Raw genomic sequence first — 17,198 nt, forward strand, 5'->3', positions numbered from 1 at the left:
CCCAAAACCATAGGAGAATGAAAGAACAGGTTAAAAAAATAGGAAAATGACATCTTCCTTGCATGAAACAGAACAGCTCTGGCAAGGCAAAAGTCTCTGCAAGTCTCTTACCCTGAGATGTTTCTCTTCCAGCCATATCTATGTACCTGTTTAATTTAGGGCATAACATTTTCCTCCTACCAGCTTCTGTAAGAATGAACAAACCCTGCTCCTTGGAGCAGAACACAAATGTCACTCCACACACCTCTCCCCATCTCCATTACTTTTAATGCCAATGCTTGAAGCAGGGTTCATTGGAGAGAAAGCTATTAAGGAGCAACAAGCCCTCATTTCCTTTCAGCTTGCAAGGTAATTAGACCAGCAAAGCAGTTACAGTGTTAATTTATTCCTGGCAGATGAATTAACTACTTCTTTGCAGACACTGGAGGAATGACTCACATCATTAACACAAGTTTATGAACTACAGTCTTTCCCCTTTCCCTGCCTCCCACCTTCTTCTCCTTAGGGCATAAAACTAAGACTGGAAGGTCAGCTTCACTGCATCTCACAGTGTTTGCAGGCACTGCCTCTGTTTTCTATCCCAAGTCCCAGGCTAGAGCCTCACTAATATTTGGGAGCAGCTTCTGCTCCCAGTGCCATCCTATCAGCTCCGCTGGGAGCCTGGCCAGGGTCCTAATCCCTTTGTTGTTTTTCAAGGCCATAGCAGTTAGCTAAACATCAGCAATCCCTCCTACACCACAGCACCGGGTCTGCCAGGAACGTTATTAGCGCCTGATTCTTGGGTGTTTTTACACAAAACACAGCTAGGAAACTTTCCTGCAGACTGAAACGAGAAGGCTGGGGCCTTCAAGCAGTTATTCACACAAGCAGCCCTTACCTGCAGGCTTCATCAATGGCAGCATTCAGGTGAGATTTTATGGCTTACAGGATTAGACACTGTGTGTAATGTCTCAGCCTGAGACGCAATCACACACGCTGAAACCCAGCCACACAGCATAGAGCTTCTCCCCCCACCTCCATCAGCAGCTGAGGCATTCAGAAACACGGATTTGAAAAGAAAAAAAGGGGGGGTAGGGGAAAAGGGAAGCTGCCTTTTAAATCCTCCATTTCGTCATCCCCAGACAAATCCAACTGCTCGTGAGGTGCGGGCTCAAGCCCACCAGGATGAATTCAGCCTGCACACAGCCCTGTGTGGTTAGCGGTGGTAAATAGATGGCTGCTGGCCCTGCATGGGCAGGGGATTCATTCTCTAGATGTGTTTCAGCAGGACTCACAATCAGATTCAAAAGGAATCACTTTAAACAGGTCTGTGTGATTTTTCCTCGCACAAATCCCGGCGGGGCCGGGAACCGTCCGTGGGACCTCCAGCACTGCAAACCCTGCTTGGTCTTTGGCATGGAACCCCTGATAAAGCCACAGGCCCTTTGGCTCAGCAAAATTAGCCTCTTGCCACATCAACACTTCAGGTTCTGTTGTTTTTTAGCCTAAACCAGACATAATGGCAGCTCTAAGTAGAACCTGTTATGCTGGCTCAGGTCTGCAGGCATGGTATGTGAGTTTCAGGTGCTCACTTAAATTAACTGGGCTGAGGAAGGAGGCACTTGTATTTTAACTCCATCTAGCCCTTCTTGGGGGGACTAAGAGCTTGCATTTCACTGATGATACTGCTATTGCATAAATATTAATTTCCTGGGAGTTAAGATTTTGTTCCTGTGTCTCTCAAAGCAGGTGTTCCCCTTGTCTGCTCTCAGCCAAGCTTCTGCAACGCTGCAGTGAGATTTATAGTGGATTCTCTGCCCACCTGCTGCTCACTGCCCCTAGTCCCAAGGGATCTGAAGTGGATTCTTTACCCTCATGCTGCTCGTTGCCCCTGCTCCCAAGGAATTTGTAGTGGGCTCTCAATCCACATGCTGCTCATTGTCCCTAGTCCCAGGGCATTTGTGGTGGGTTCTCAATCATCATAATGCTCACTGCCCCTAGTCCCAAGGGATTTGTAGAGGGTTTTCTATCCACATGCTGCTCACTGCCCCTAGTCCCAACAGTTCACCCCAGTGGCAGACACAGCAGCTCTCTGCCCAAACTGCCTCCCCAGCTAGACAGAAGGAAGGAAACACAAGGTGCAGTTGTTACTCACATGAGAGCACTGGGTGCTGGTGTGGGCAGTGTCTTTGCAGGGAGAGGCCTTTCTGGATCACTCATGCAGGCTTTGCAAGATCAAACAACCTCTTCAGCACATAGCAGCCTAACTACCAATCCAAACATCCCAGCACCCTCCAGAGGCACCTGCACAACGGTGTTAACTACTTTCTGCCCTACTTTGACTCCCAGTTCCACCCCCAAATCCTAGTTCTGTTGGTCTTGAATGATAAAACAATCCAAGCCTCAGTCTCTGACTGCTAGCCCAGACTGCATGTGCTTTCTATTTGCTCATTAGCATCAATAAGAGAATTGGCTGCAAACAAGAACAGAAATGGCACTGAATACAATGGCCTGCAGTGCACTTTGAAATAAAACAAAGCACCAGGCACCAAAAAGGTTCACAGCCATTCGCCATAAAGCCAGCACTCATGCTGAGGTAACAGGATTACTACTTGCACTGAGATTAGGGATAGATTAAGATTTAGGGAAGCAGAGATTAAGAGCTTGGTTTATGATAAGGAGAATGTGATATCATCAGTGTAGGGGGTGGAAGGTTTGACTTCAGCTTTTACACCAAGCAGGGTTTCAATGTACTGAGAGTAGAGCCCAAAGTTTGGAGCCAGCTCTGAAAATTGCAAGAACTAGAGCAAGATCTGTGCATGAGGACTAAAGCTCAGCTCAGGTGTGAGCAGGGTTCACTTACCTGTGGGATGGAGCAGGGTAACAGGCTGGACAGCAGGGCCAGAGGACAGTCAGGACAAAGGAGCAGGAGGGAACTGTTGCAATTCACAGGGGGGGATGCTGTTCCCCTCTTGCTAATGAGTTAGGGAAGGTTCCAAGTGTGGAAACTGAAGGGTGTAGATACATTGCCTGCTGCCCCAAAGTAGCAGCATTATGAGGATGGCAGATAGCTTACATTTGTGTTGGTCCAGGCAGGGCTTGCTGGAGTAGGGTTAAGGATATTGCTGTGTGAGTCTTACAATAGCTTCTTAAATCAGAGCTACGACGTGCTTTTAAAGTTAATCCTCTAATCGTCCCCATTTACTATGCCCTGGGCTGTGCTGCACGCAGCTTTGGTGCATGTAAACAGACTCATTGCAAACAAAACAAACCTGACAGGGCCCCTCCAAGTGTACTCCCACCTTCAGAGCAGACGTGGGTCTGTAAGACTGCAGGTCACAAGCTGCAAAGGGAGGCATTGTTATTCAGATGGTACTGTGGGTCCCAAAACAATCTGGCCAGATAAACTGCTAGGCAAGGACCTGATGAAAAACTGACCTTGTAACAGAAAAGATCTTGCCTGTATTTAACCTAGCTTGCTAAGAACATAAACTGGGGAGAGGCAGCTTGGAGACTGCAGCAAGCTAAAAGAAGTACCGAGGCAGAGCGAGATATCCACAGCAGATGTGATAAACCTCTGACTGGATGTGGAAAACAGTTTTGCACAGCACATAAGACCTTGTAAAGAGTGATTGATGAGGAGGGAGGAGTGAAGAAGAAAACTAAAATGGGAAGATCAAGATCCAACCTCAAGGAGCATTGGCAGGACCTGAAAACACCCCAAGAAGCTGGGATGCTGTGTGGTGATGTGTCAATCTCATCAGCTCTCATTTGACTACAGTTCTGCTTATTTGTAACAGAGTTAATCGAACGTGGCCATGGCAGCTGGCAATAAAGTTACACCCCAGCTCTCTGCTGACTGTGTTGCACTGTATTTAGAGTTCCAGGTGTGATGGTAGACTACAGCAGTTATTCCATCACTGTAGGGTTTCACTTACCCTCTCCTCAAGGGGCTGACAGCTCTCTCCTGGTCTGGCTAAGCCCAGCTGGGGCGGCTGCAGCACACATGGAGGCTGAAGCAGCTCTGCCTGCCCCCAGCCAGACCCTGTATGAACTGGATCCTATGGAAAGCACCAGTGTTTTCCCAGAATTCAAGGAAAGCCAACACCTGGGGTAGTGCATTTTCATTTCCCACTCATTACTCAGAAGTACAGAGTCCGGACCACAGCCTCAGAGATCTTTAGCACAACTTTAACACAATGACTCCCAGGACCTCGTTGTCCATGTCTTCTTCCTGAAACCAAAGGATGTTCAGGAGGTCTGCACCAGTCCATCCAGGGTGTTTTCCTGGAGCAGCTGCTGTCCTTGCAGCATTAAGCTCACCATTCTTCCACACAATGTCTTTGGCCAAAGCCAAAATTGAAAGGCAGGGCACCAGCCATGGTGTCACTTGTAGGGCAGGAAAAGAATGAGCCAGCACAGAGATAAGGCATGAACATATGCAGCAGTGGAGGCAAAGCTCATTTCTGCATGGTCCATTGATATGGAGAGCAAATGTGGTCAAGAGAAGGGCAGAACAGCTTGGCTTGTTATTTATTTTTTCTTATCCAGGGAGATATTTCCAGGCTATTGTTAGCTTTGCAGCTAGACATGGTGCTGGACAGGATCCAAACAGCCAGACTAGTATTTCAGGATCTGCTGCTTCCAACCTTAAAACTTGTTGTGTCTTTGAAGCCTTTGTGCAGGCTGTAAAGAAGCACAGAATATTCTTGCCTCCAGGCACAGGCCCCTATCTTGGCCCTTCTGTATTGCACCTTTAAACAATGCTCTTCTGGCCCTGCTGTCCTTTCCACTCACCTGATGTCTGGAAGCAGTTAAAGTCCCAAGATACTTATCACAGCTTGAAAAATGAGTGAGCTCTTCCCCTCTGGCTACCAGTCCCAACCCTAAACTGCCACATCGATATCTGCTTTCCATGAGGCTCTGCTAACCATAACTTCTGCCTTAGATGCAGGCCACGGAAAGACACGAAATAGCCTTCTCTTGTGAAACCAGCTCCTGACCTAGGCCAGAGTCATATGTCTTCTACAGCTAGAAGCCTGGTTGTCCAACTGGGCTGCCCACCACCCTAAGAAAAGGCCAAGCATTGACTCCAAACTTAACTATAACTCTACTCCAGCCTCCCTCCAAAAGTAATTTGTGTCATAAGCAAGGGCTGATCTGAATAGTAAATGAAGCCACAGCACAGACTCAACTACCCCCCAAGTGAACCCTACCCCACAGAGCCTCTGCATTATTCTAACCTTTTTTAGGCACCATTCCTCAGCTCTAAACATGAGTATCTGTCCAGGCTTAGAGATGAAATTGCCTCTTCAGCACCCATCTTCCAAAGCCAGATGCTGCCTTCAGTTCTAGCCCTGGCACCATATGAAACTCAGCGACTGCTAACATCTTCAGAAGAGATTTTAACATCTGCCTCCTCAAAGCATCCCTAGGAGCATCACTGTAGGGCTTGCACATTAATAGTGTTTGTACTCATGGGCATTCCCAATCACTTTTGCTGTGTAACTGTGCTTGCAGGTGAAGTCACCAGTGATGGGGGACAGTTCACTTTAGGTCACAGGTAGATAGCTATACTGCTGATGTCTAGACACTCTGAAATGCCTTTCTGTCTTCTGGAGGGAAATAGGTACTTTGAAGGAGCAATTCCTCTGAGCTATATTTAGAAGTCTACTCTCAGATGACATCAATCTTATTCACCATGAACCTCTTTTGTCTTCAACTACATCTTTGTCACTGTGAAAACAGCTGAAGGTGAGCAGCTCAGATGTAGACACCTACATTTAGCCAGATAAATCTTTTAAACCTGCTTGCTAAGCTGCAAGAGCAGGATCTTGAATAATCTGCACATTTCCCTAGGTGCTGGCTTCATGGAGTTATGATTTATAGCTTCATGAAAAGGTCTTTCAAGGGTAGAGCCTAACATGGGGCTCCCTCTCTCTGTTCAAAGGGGGATATTTTTGGGGGGTATTACCTCCACTTCAGAATCAAATCCATCTGTGAACAGGCAGAATTCAGCCTAATTAAATGTTTGCAGTAATTACAACATTTAGTCAGGGGGCACAGACTGGCCAAGCAAGGATGAGACTCAGCAGAGCAGTGCCGGTTTGTACTGTACAAACATCTGGCCTGGGATCTTTCCTCTCACCTCATAAGAGCCAGAGGAAGGAAACTTCAAGTTCACCCCTGGCCAGTGGTCAGCTTTGAGGAGTGCTTCAAAGCACAAATCCATCCATTTTACAATTCATTTTACATTTACATTAGTTTCACAGTTCTGGGAATTGTAAAACTCTTCCTCTGCTCATTACTAGAGTTTAGTCAGCTGCTGTGCAGCATAGAATTGTTAGGGTTGGAAGGAACCTCCAGGATCAGCCAGTTCCAACCCCCCTGCCATGGGCAGGGACACCTTACACTACAGCAGGTTGCTCACAGCCACATCCAGCCTGGCTGCAAACACCTCCAGGCATGAGGCTTCTACCACCTCCCTGGGCAACCTGTGCCAGGCTCTCACCACCCTCATGGGGAAGAATTTCTTCCTAACATCCAATCTGAATCTACCCCTTTCTAGTTTTGTTCCATCCCTCCCAGTCCTATCACTACCTGACACCCAAAAAAGTCCCTCCCCAGCTTTCTTGTTGGGCCACTTCAGGTACTGGAAGGCCACAATAAGGTCTCATCACAGCCTTCTCTTCTCCAGACTGAACAGTCCCAACTGTCTCCATAGCAAAGGAGCTCCAGCCCCCTGATCATACTTGTGGCACTTTGCTGGACACCTCCCAGCACCTCCAGATCTTTCCTGTAGCAGGGGCTCCAGAACTGGATGTGGTACTTCAGGTGGGGACTTCTTACATATGATACTTAATCACTCAGCTGAAAAGGGCCATCTGCAACACCGGGAGCAGGGCTTCCCAGGTGATATTTAGAAAGCTTTTTTGTTTGGCTGGGGGTTTTTTGTTTGTTTGCTTTTCAGTGCTCATCCCTTCCCAGCCACGGCTGATGAGATTCAGTATAATGTCTGGAGGGAGCACAGACTGCTCCTCCCTCCACAGTGTCTGATGGTACAGGATATGCAGCTGTAGACTGAATGGTTTCTAAGTATAAACTTGGTGCCTACTCCTTTGCCATGAACCAGTCAGGAGGCTGATTCACAGCAATCAGCATCCTTCAATTCTCTCATACTACCAAAAGTGTGTAGTTTCTCTGTGAATGACAAGCAAGGTAGCCAGCTCTGGGTTTGTTTAGTCTTTAGTGCCCTGCCATGGCTATTTGCTTACTTTGCTATCAATTAAAGATCCACTCCCCCTCCTAATACTATAGTGAAGCTGTCATACACAACATGCCAAGCCATAATATCTCCCTGAATATTCAAGGGAGGGTGAGGGATTGCCTATCATTTGAGCCAAGAGTCTCACACCATTTAGTTTCCAGGAAGCACAATTAGCTCTGTATGAATATTCAAAGCTCTGCTTATTAAGTGAGTGCTACAATTATGGTGATTGCTCCAGTGGCAGCTTGAGTAGATGTGCCTAAGCTGGTTGGCTTGGGTGCTGACTATAAAGCACCTGAAGTAACACTGAGCACAACACAGGCTGCAAACCCTGCATAGACCAGGGGTAAATGCTCTTATTTCAGTGCCATGCAAGCAGCTATACTGTCAGTGGTGACCCCACTAGCTAACCTAAAGCTGTATCTATCTCATTTCTGCCTTCCCATCCTGTCTTTTTTAGTTTACATTGATTAAATGAAGAAAAGATGAACTAAAAGAATGGAGCTCCTAATGTACTTTAAAATCACAGCCAATACTTATTGAGGAACTGCTGTCTTAAAATATGTGTCTCCCACACTCTTGGCTGGGTAATAACAAGCAGAGAAACTGCCACCTACCCCCTGTTTTTGTGAGGCATGTTGCAGCAGTGATGCTGGGAGGCAGCACTGCTGGACAGCCTCCTAACAACTTACCCAGCAACGTCTCTATTGACAGCTGTTGGGATAGGCACAACAGCCAAGCTCCTCACTTCTTTCCTGTGTGCTCTGCCCTAGGTGCTCCTGGCTCTGGCAGGGGGGTTGGGCTGGATGATCTTTCAAGGTCCCTTCCAACCCCTAACATCCTGTGATTCAGTGGGACCATTTCTTCAGGGCCATGCTTTGAGTCCCTTACTCACATTTTCCTTTGTCCGGTGCAGCCCTGTTAAGATCTTCTTTCATGTACAAATATTTCTCCCAGGGAGCTTTATTGTAAGCATTCATCCAGGGCATTTTAAAGACCCATTTAATGACAGATACAACAACTCAGTAGTCTCATTTCCAAATTCAAGGAAGCCTTATCAAATTTTATCCATGGGCCCAGGGGCAATCCAGGATTAGAAAGCAGAGCTTTGACTGCAGGGACAGCTTCTGCATTTCTCCTTTCTTACCAAAGTCTTTTAGGTGTCAATAGAAGAGGGGGGGAGGGGGGGAAAGCAGAGCTTAAAGGCAAAGTGGCAAAATGCCACTAGAATTTGGAATTCACATTTGCTTTCAAGAGAATATGGGTTTAAAACTGTGCAGTTTTAGACTGTACTTTAGAATTCCTTCAAAGTTTGTTGTTGTTTTGATTAGCTCTATGCTCCATTCTCTTCCTTGAAGCATAAAGCTTGAAGCTTGAATTGCTAACCATATACATTAGTTTCCATTCCCACCCCCCCCCACCCCCCCCCAATGTACAACCACATTGCCATTTAAATTTGAGCTTTAAACAAAATGCCTTGGAAGTGAAACACAGCTGAGCACTCATCCTTGAAAGCAGAACAGAACTGCTTATGGATCATGCCTGCATATTGTCTTTGGCTTCCTCAGGAGTTATCAGAGAGGTGTCAGCTAGCTTGTATCAACTATTTCCAAGCCATTGAATGCATAATGCATTCTAAACATATGACACAGAGTGTGGGGAAAATTGACATTTCTGTAGTCAGTTACTATCTAAAGAGGGAGGAGAGAAGAGTTATGACAACTGCTTGTCAAGGCATTTCTTCCAGTGACATCTGCCAGTGCTGAACTGAAAAAACACCCAGCAAAATAAAATGAAAAGAGCAGCATCAATGCTATGTTCTTAAGATGTGATTTAGAACGTGGGAAGTGAGGGAAGCAATTTGCTTCCATTAATATTACTAATAACTTTCAAAGGCTCGTGGTATATAGCCTTTTAATTGTAGCCTGAGCTCATTTTATTGGCAAGAACACCTTCTGCAGCCATGGGAGGGCACAGAGTGAGGCGTAGAGAACAGCACTTTCATGAATAGAGGGGAAATCAAATAATAGGAAATCACTTCTCTGCTCAGCTGGGGACTTGCTTATGACCAAAATGGGCAGGGAAATAAGGGGAGGAGAGACATCAAAAGGGGTTTTTCAGTCATGGAGACTGCACACCAGGCCACCCTTCCAGACAGCTGCCACACAGACCACGCTCCCTTAGCAAGCAATTACTTACTCCAAAGAGACTGCTTGACAGGAACTTTCCAACGTGGAGCAAGGAACACCATAAGTGTTTCTGCACCACTACAGAAAAAGACACTGTCCCACCACATCTCCTGACCTGGCCCTGCCCAGAGAGGCTGTGGAGTCTCCTCTAGATACATTCAAAACCCACCTGGAGGTATTCCTGTGCAGACCCCTGGGTGATCCTGCTTTGGCAGGGTGGTTGGAGTGAATGACCTCTGGAGGTCCTTTCCAACCTCTGAAGTATTGTGAAACAAGGAGCAGTTTTCCCTCAGCCTTCATACTGACACCCTCTAGCAATCTTACAGCCATCTGCCAGTCCCTCCCTCAGCCATCCAGCTTTCAGGCTGAAATGTCCATGGCTACTTAGTCATTCCTTTTTAGGTCTCAGCACTTCACTGCCCTTTCTCTGCCTTTCCCAGTTCTATCACATCTTTTCCAGGAGCTGGAAAGAGGTTGCTGGAGCACAACAGGAGCATGCAACACCCAAATGACCACAACAATACTAATAAATCTGGTTAGTTCCTCCTTTCCAAGTTTCCCACTAATGTCTGCAATAACCCCAGTGTCTCATTTCTGCATGAAAAAGGGCAGCTCAGTTTCCAACAGTGTAAAATTAGAAGTGCTTTTTGCCCTCCCTCTGTCAGAAGTCACCTGCTATTGTATCACAGTGTATTGAAAGGTCCCTCACATTTAGCCCTTACAATCCTGAACAACTTACTGCTAGTCTGGCCACTTGTTCAGACACTTCACTGACCTTGAACCCCACTCTGCCCCAACATAAAGCTATATAAACCTTTGCCTGTTGGCATTCAGCATGAACACTTTCCAAGGCTCCTCACTTATCTTCCCCACTCTTTTAGCTAGTTGGATATCGGCGAGGATGAATGTCCACAGCAGCCTGGTTTAAAGGCTTGGTGCATGCATTTTGGTAGCCTAAGAAGCTGGATCTCCTGTATCAGTGTCCCTCCTGACCCCTTCAGAAAAACAATCTGCAAAGATTATTCCTCAGAAAAGCATCACAGTGTTCCCTCTTCCCCTACACATCGTATTTACCCACATGCAAACCGTCTGGTGCAGTTCCTTGTGACTTGCCCGCCCCAGACACCACATGCACTTATCTGTGACTTCCCAGATCTCCTCTGATTCACCTCCAGACATTGCTGCCTTGGTTAAAACCTTCAGTTCTTCAAAAATGCAAGCAAGGGGTTGTGCATCACAGTTTGTTTCTGAACTCTTTTAGAAAGCAGGAGGAAGCTCCAACCTCCTGACACTTGGGCATTTGAGAGGAATCTGAAGTTCCTGCTTTGTGCCAGACCAGATTTCATTTCTGTCCCTGTCAGCACCTTTCATTAGGTGTCTTCACCTCCTGACACTTCCACGTTGAACTATTGCAAGCTCCTAGTTGACCAGAGTATTTTTTTCCCCCCCTAAAAATTCATCTTCCCTTAAGGGAATCTGAGTACTGATACTTCTGCCTTGTGTTGCTTCATGCATCTGGTTCCTTTTCCACTTTCCTCCTTTGCTGGCCAAAACAAATTAAAAGGTTAAAAATGATTTAGTGCTTGTGAAAACTGTCAGGCTAAGAACACTCATAATATTTATCCACAAACAAAGGCTGCATGGGCAGCACCAGTAAAACACAACTTAGCCTTGTCCTGGAGGAACCTGGAATGGAAAGGGGAATCCACAGAGAGATCTTTAAAGCCAGCCTTATAAGGATTAAGTCAAATTTCTAGCACAACTCAGGCCAGCTGAGGCTCTGATTCACTGCCATTTAGCCTTCATTGCTGCATGTGAATGCCACTTTGCCGTACCAGGATGATCCTGAGCAATGTGACCCTCCTGTTCTGGGCAGTACTTGCTCTGATTCAGCAGCCACACTTACCAGCAGGGCTGTGCATTTCCCCCTGTAAAGAAGAGACGTTGCACCACATTCTTCTGAAGAACTCTCTCAGTCCTATTTCTCATTTCCTAATCCCCAGGGAACATCTGGTGTTCAAAGGGTTTGGCTGCCTTCTTGCAACCTTAGAATCAAGTGCAAGACGCAGCTGTAGGAAGACCATCGGTGCTGGCAACCCTGCAGGGCAGCAGCAAGTGTGCACAAGTGACTTTACCCAAAGCCAGAGCTCTTATCCCACAAAATTCTGTGATCTCCCTCTTCTGAGGTTCAAACTGGCTGGCTACTTCTATAGGCTCTGCACACTACTGCAGATCAATGGGATTGGATTCTGAAAACCCCATTAGAGGCACACAAAAGTCAAGAGCAGAATCAGGGCCTTTTCATTTCTCCCCAGAAAACAAACATTGTCAATTGCCCATCAATTACTCAAATGCAAAGGCTTGGAATTCTTTTCCCCCTCTGCATTTGTAGAAGCTGTTCCATGCAATAAAAGGTTATTAAGGCAATATTTAATGGCCTGATTCATAATTCTAAGCCAGCTTCAGTTAAAATTTAAACCCTGCCAGACTGTTTGGATGCAAATGGCAATGCTCTAGAGGATTAAAAGAAAAACCCCAACAAAAAACAACCACCCTGTGACACCACCAGTGGCTTCAAATCTTCTCAGACAGGTCTATTCCCATCATGTCTGTGACATCAGCTTTATTGCTCCCTCCCTGTCTCTCCATTAGATCATTCTATATTCTCCTAGCAATGCTCTCTCTGTGTTCTTGCTTGAATAACTCTTCCAACCCTACCACACTGGGGGAAGGAGGGGCTGCCTTTCCTGGAATCTGCTTACCTATCAGTAAGGGCATCTCAATGGTCCCAGAGCAAAAATAAACACCAACAAAAAACGGTTGTCAGGCCATTACAAGAGAGCCTTCTGAGATCAGCAGGCAAAAACCTGACCACAGAAGTAATCAGTGCTAGAGCCATTCTCAGTGAAAGGACCTTTAGTCCTTTCCTGTTTGAACTTTGCTCTGAATTACAAAAGAGTTTGGGGTTTGCTTTGGGGTTTTGTTGTTTCTTCTTTGCTTTTGAATTTGTTGTTTGGGGATATTTTTTTTCTTCCCCTTAATTGTTTTGTGAAAGGCAGAAATCAACCCAGTAGCATCCAGTTTATGATTAACTTAAGGCAGGCTATACAGACCTTATCTCAGCCCATAATGAGCGTGGATATTTTTCTGGAGCACTGCCTGCTAGCAAATCTACAGGCACAAGTAAATCACTCCTACCAGTCTGAAGCTTTGGCCAGCTTCACTCGAGAAGCATCTGAACTATTTGAGCCAAGAGATACCAGCACATGAAAAGGGACAGGGCAGTAATCAAACTCTCTAATTCTGCTTTTGATCTCAGGAGCAGAAAGGTCTGCAGGAGCAGAGCAGGGTGCAGCTCACCACTTTCCATCTCACAGACAGCACATCTACAGCTGAAAAGGTCGTTCCATAGGTTCCATTGCAAATCAATCAGAACTGCTCCACAGGGGGGTCAGCAAGGACTGCAATAAATCCAGCTGGTTGCTAGGTAAATGCATTTATTTTTGTCCTCTACATTTATTCTATTTCTTTCTTTCCTGGATAATCTTTCTGTACAAGGAGCAACTTGAACAAGCAAGTGAATGCTATCACAGTTAGGGCAATATTGTTGCTCAGGTAAGTGTGGGCTGCTTATCTCTACTGCTACAGATGCAGTGAACTCTGTTTGAAATGTCAGTGCACAGTTACTTCACCTCTTCTGTCCAGCTCATGTGAAATACAGAAGGTGAAGACTGACTGTGGAGTATCTCGAGGGAAGGACAATTAAGCTTCCTTGCTGAGGGATGCTGGACACCCTCTGCAGCGCAGAGCCTCGAAGAGAAAGGCCTCGAAGATCAGAGGGGGGCTCCTGTCTTCCTCATTTTTTAACCAGCAGAAACAGTCAGCTAGACAGAGGGCAAAGCCACAGCCCACAAAGGGAAAAGAGAAGTGTTACTGAGAACAGTGATTGTGGTGTAACACAGAACAGTACTATTTTCAAGAGACACAAGAGAAGTACCTTGTAGGACATGGATTCACTTAGTTTACCTCTAGACCAAGAACAATATCTTAAAGAATACTTCCAGAAAAACATTTCTGATTCCCAAAGCAAGTACCAAAGGGTCAGACCTGGGTGCAGTGGTAAATACTTTCTCCTTGGCTCCTAATCATTCTATAGGGAACAACAAAAGGGATATGGATTGCAGGTTTCCTTTGGCCTGATACAGTTCTGCTTCTGCAGTCAGATTATTCATTTTCAAAACCCAGGAACTTTATTCAGACTATATGAGGAAGGAACAATTGGAAGCAAGGACTCCATGAACCATGCACACCTTGCTCAGGATTGTAGTTGCTTGGTTTTTTCCCTTAATGATTCCTGAGAGCTATACCAAAGTCCAAAACATTCTGAAAACTAACAGAACAGAGTGAGCTCCTTCAGGAGCTGCCCTGAGGATGGGGGACAGAACCCCCCGGAAGCTACAGCTGCTGTGCTGCAAAGTGCATGCCTGTCTTATCTGGAATGTTTTAAAGAGCAAAATGAATGTATATTGAATTCTGTAGGGGGGCTAGGAACATTACAGAAGGAGCTTGGCTACTAAGTGACACAATTACATCTCACAGAGGAAGAGCTGTAAGCACTCTGTTGAGTTTGCTGCTGGAAATGCAGCCCCAGAGAGGTGTGAGGCATCCTTCAGCACATCACCAGCATAGCCTCACTTCTCCCAGTTCTTTGGAGGGCATTGCCACACAAAAAGCTTTGCCTGAAGGCTTTCATTTTCAAACACTTCCACCCCTGTTGGATGATGGCATGAAGAGCAGAGCTGGCAGAGAGAAACCGGTGTGACCCTCTTCCTTCTCATGACAATCTCTTTGCCAACCACTGTGTACTGTAGGCGAGTCAGAGAGCTGCATGGTGCCAGTGCATGGGTGACAACCATTTCCAGAAAGGCAATTTGCTTTGGATCACAGGATGTTAGGGGTTGGAAGGGACCTCCAAAGATCACCAAGGACCTTTGAAGGTACCAGAAGTGGTTTTTACTTTGTGATGCACATCTGGGAGATGTTACAAATGAGACACCCTAGACATGAGTTTTAAACAATGCCTTATAACAGAGATGCCAGTGCAGCTGAGGATGAAGGCATCTTACACACCTCACAGATTAAGTGACAGTGAGGAGAAAGAGTGCCAGGACACAACAGGAAACCTCTCTCATATTAGGCTCTTTTAGTGTGGATTTTCTTCTTGGCTGTAATCAAACTCCTCCCATTAACTTGTCAGAGGCACATGATATCTATGTGGGGTGGTCAGAGCAGAGTGTTCCTCCTTTGCTTACCCCAGAAGCAGCACTGGGATTCAGCAATAATGGTATTTTTGCTCCTGTTTATTGTAACTACAGCACAACCAGCCCAGCAGGCAGCATGGTGTTCAAGAGGGGATTGGATGTGGCACTTGGTGCCATAGTTCAGCAGTCATGAGGTGTTGGGTGACAGGTTGGACTTGATGATCTTTGAGGTCTTTTCCAACCTTACTGATTCTATGATTCTCTGTCTGGCAAGCTGAACAGAGATCTCACTGCCATCATCACCATGGGCTGCACCTCAGAGCGAGGACTGCACTACATTATGCATGGCTGCTTGGAGGTCAAGTTACTGCTGGCCTCACTACACAGCCCAAGACAGAGGAAAGTAATACAGTTGGCTCCTCCACCTCTACGCCCCGGGACGTGGGTGGGTGAGTCCTGGAAGTTCCTTGTTTGCAGAAGAGTTCTTACCAGAACTTAGGACCAGGCCCCAGATTTAATTACTCAGTTTTGCCATTAAGCCATGGGCCATCGAGTTTTAATGCAATCTTTCCCTGTTGACTAAGACATTGTGTCATTTCCTGAATGTCAAACAACATATGACAATAAAGTAGGCATAAAAGATTAGGAAAACAAATGTTCAGCTACTTCTGTGCTGAATGCAGACCATAAGTGGCTGCTCCTCCAATGCTTTTGTGCTTGCTTGAAGCTTTGCAACATTAAAATTGACAATGGTAATTAGTTTGCCTTTCAGAAGATTGAGATTTGAATATTCCTGAATCCTCCTGGGCTCAACAGCCTCCAGCTAAAGTATGTTAACTTGCTTTCTACAGTTCTGTTAGTGCTGGTACTGTGGTTTTTAAAATCAAAGACTGAAATAACCCTAAACCCCCTTCGTATTTCTTCAAACAAGCTCAAGCCTGCTTGATGAGCAGTTGTCTAGCCTAATACGGACATCCTGAAGCTACCCATGGCATCCTGGGCTCCATTATACTCAAGAGAGAGCTACAGGTGCCTCAAGAGAATGATTCATAGAGAGATGTAAATCAAGTGAGCCTGATGAATTGCCTTCTAGAAGGGACCATTTCTCTCCACGGATGTAAATGAAGATCAGGGTGACTGGCTGAGACTCAGCCAGGTTCAGTTACACACATCAGGTGACATTCATTCTCTGGGTTTCTGAAGATAGGTAGAATATGTATGTTTGATCACTGCAGAGTAAGCAAAGCTCTCTAGAAGCAGCACAGAGCTAACTTCAAATTTGCTCATTGTTTATAAAGACTTTGTCGTTATCTTCCCTCCTGATACTCTTGCAGTCATGTCTGCCCCCAGCTGAATCCCTAGGTCTAGGAAGAATCAAAGCCTCAGAGGGAGCACAAATGCCAGCAGTTTCCTCAGCTTTGAAGAGCTTCTGGGCATCATCTTTAAGCAGGATTGAGAAAAAAACACCTGAAGGGCAGAGAGATTCAGGATTCTCCACTTGGGGGGGGGGGGGGAAGAATAAAATCATCTCTGGAAAGGAAGATGTAAACCAAGTTTCTTATTTTGTGCCTGCCAAGAGCAGCTAGCAAAAAAGCCAGACCCCCAGACTCACCACCTCACAACAGCAGGTTTTTCCTTTCTACTATGCTACTGTCAGCTTGTCAAAAGCACTGCTGTCATTAAGGGCCTGATTCTTGCCTCCCCATTTCTCACATCCACCTCTCTGAGGCTATTTCTGATCTACAGCTGGATTATTTGCTCTGAGCAATCACTAACCTTCCCAGAACTGGGGAAGGTCTGGCAGTTGTCAAAACTCTTACAAGACTCTGGCTGAGACACCCCCAGCCCTTCCCTAGGTGAGTGGCTGTGCATGGGGGTCTGGTGTTATCATACAGCAGACCAACAAAACCTTCAAACCATTACTGATCATCTGCAATATTGTGTGGGAGGAGGGGGTGGGTGTGGGTGTAGGTCTGCAGAAGGCAAATTTGGTGTGAAGGAAGACATGGGAATTACAGAGCAGCCTGACACCAGTGCCCCAGGACAACAAGGGAACAGTCACAGAAGCACAGAACCATTTCTGTTGTGAAAGACCTCTTTAAGATCATACAATCATAGAATGGGCTGGAAGGGACCTCTGAAGGTCTCCCCAGTCCACCCCACTGCAGTCAGCAGGGACATCCTCCACTGGATCAGGTTGCCCAGAGCCTTGTTGAGCCTCACCTTGAATATCTCCAGGGATGTGGCCCCAACCACCTCCCTGGGCAACCTGTTGCAGTGTTCCACCACCCTCACAGTAAAGAATCATAGAGTCCAACCATCAGTCAGTCCACATATACCCAGAGGATGAATAAGGGATTAAGCAAACAGCTCAAATAGTTTGGCTTTGTCCAAACCTTTTGCCAGACAAGTCTGGTGTCCTTTTCTGACAAGGTAGCCAGCCCTGGGCACTAAGGGGAGAAGCTGCAGACGTGACTTACAACCATCTCACATGACATCCTC

This window comes from Melanerpes formicivorus, unplaced genomic scaffold (genome assembly GCF_026170545.1).
Source record: "Melanerpes formicivorus ecotype bairdi unplaced genomic scaffold, bMelFor1.0.p_v2 SCAF_50, whole genome shotgun sequence".
Lineage (NCBI taxonomy): Eukaryota > Metazoa > Chordata > Aves > Piciformes > Picidae > Melanerpes > Melanerpes formicivorus.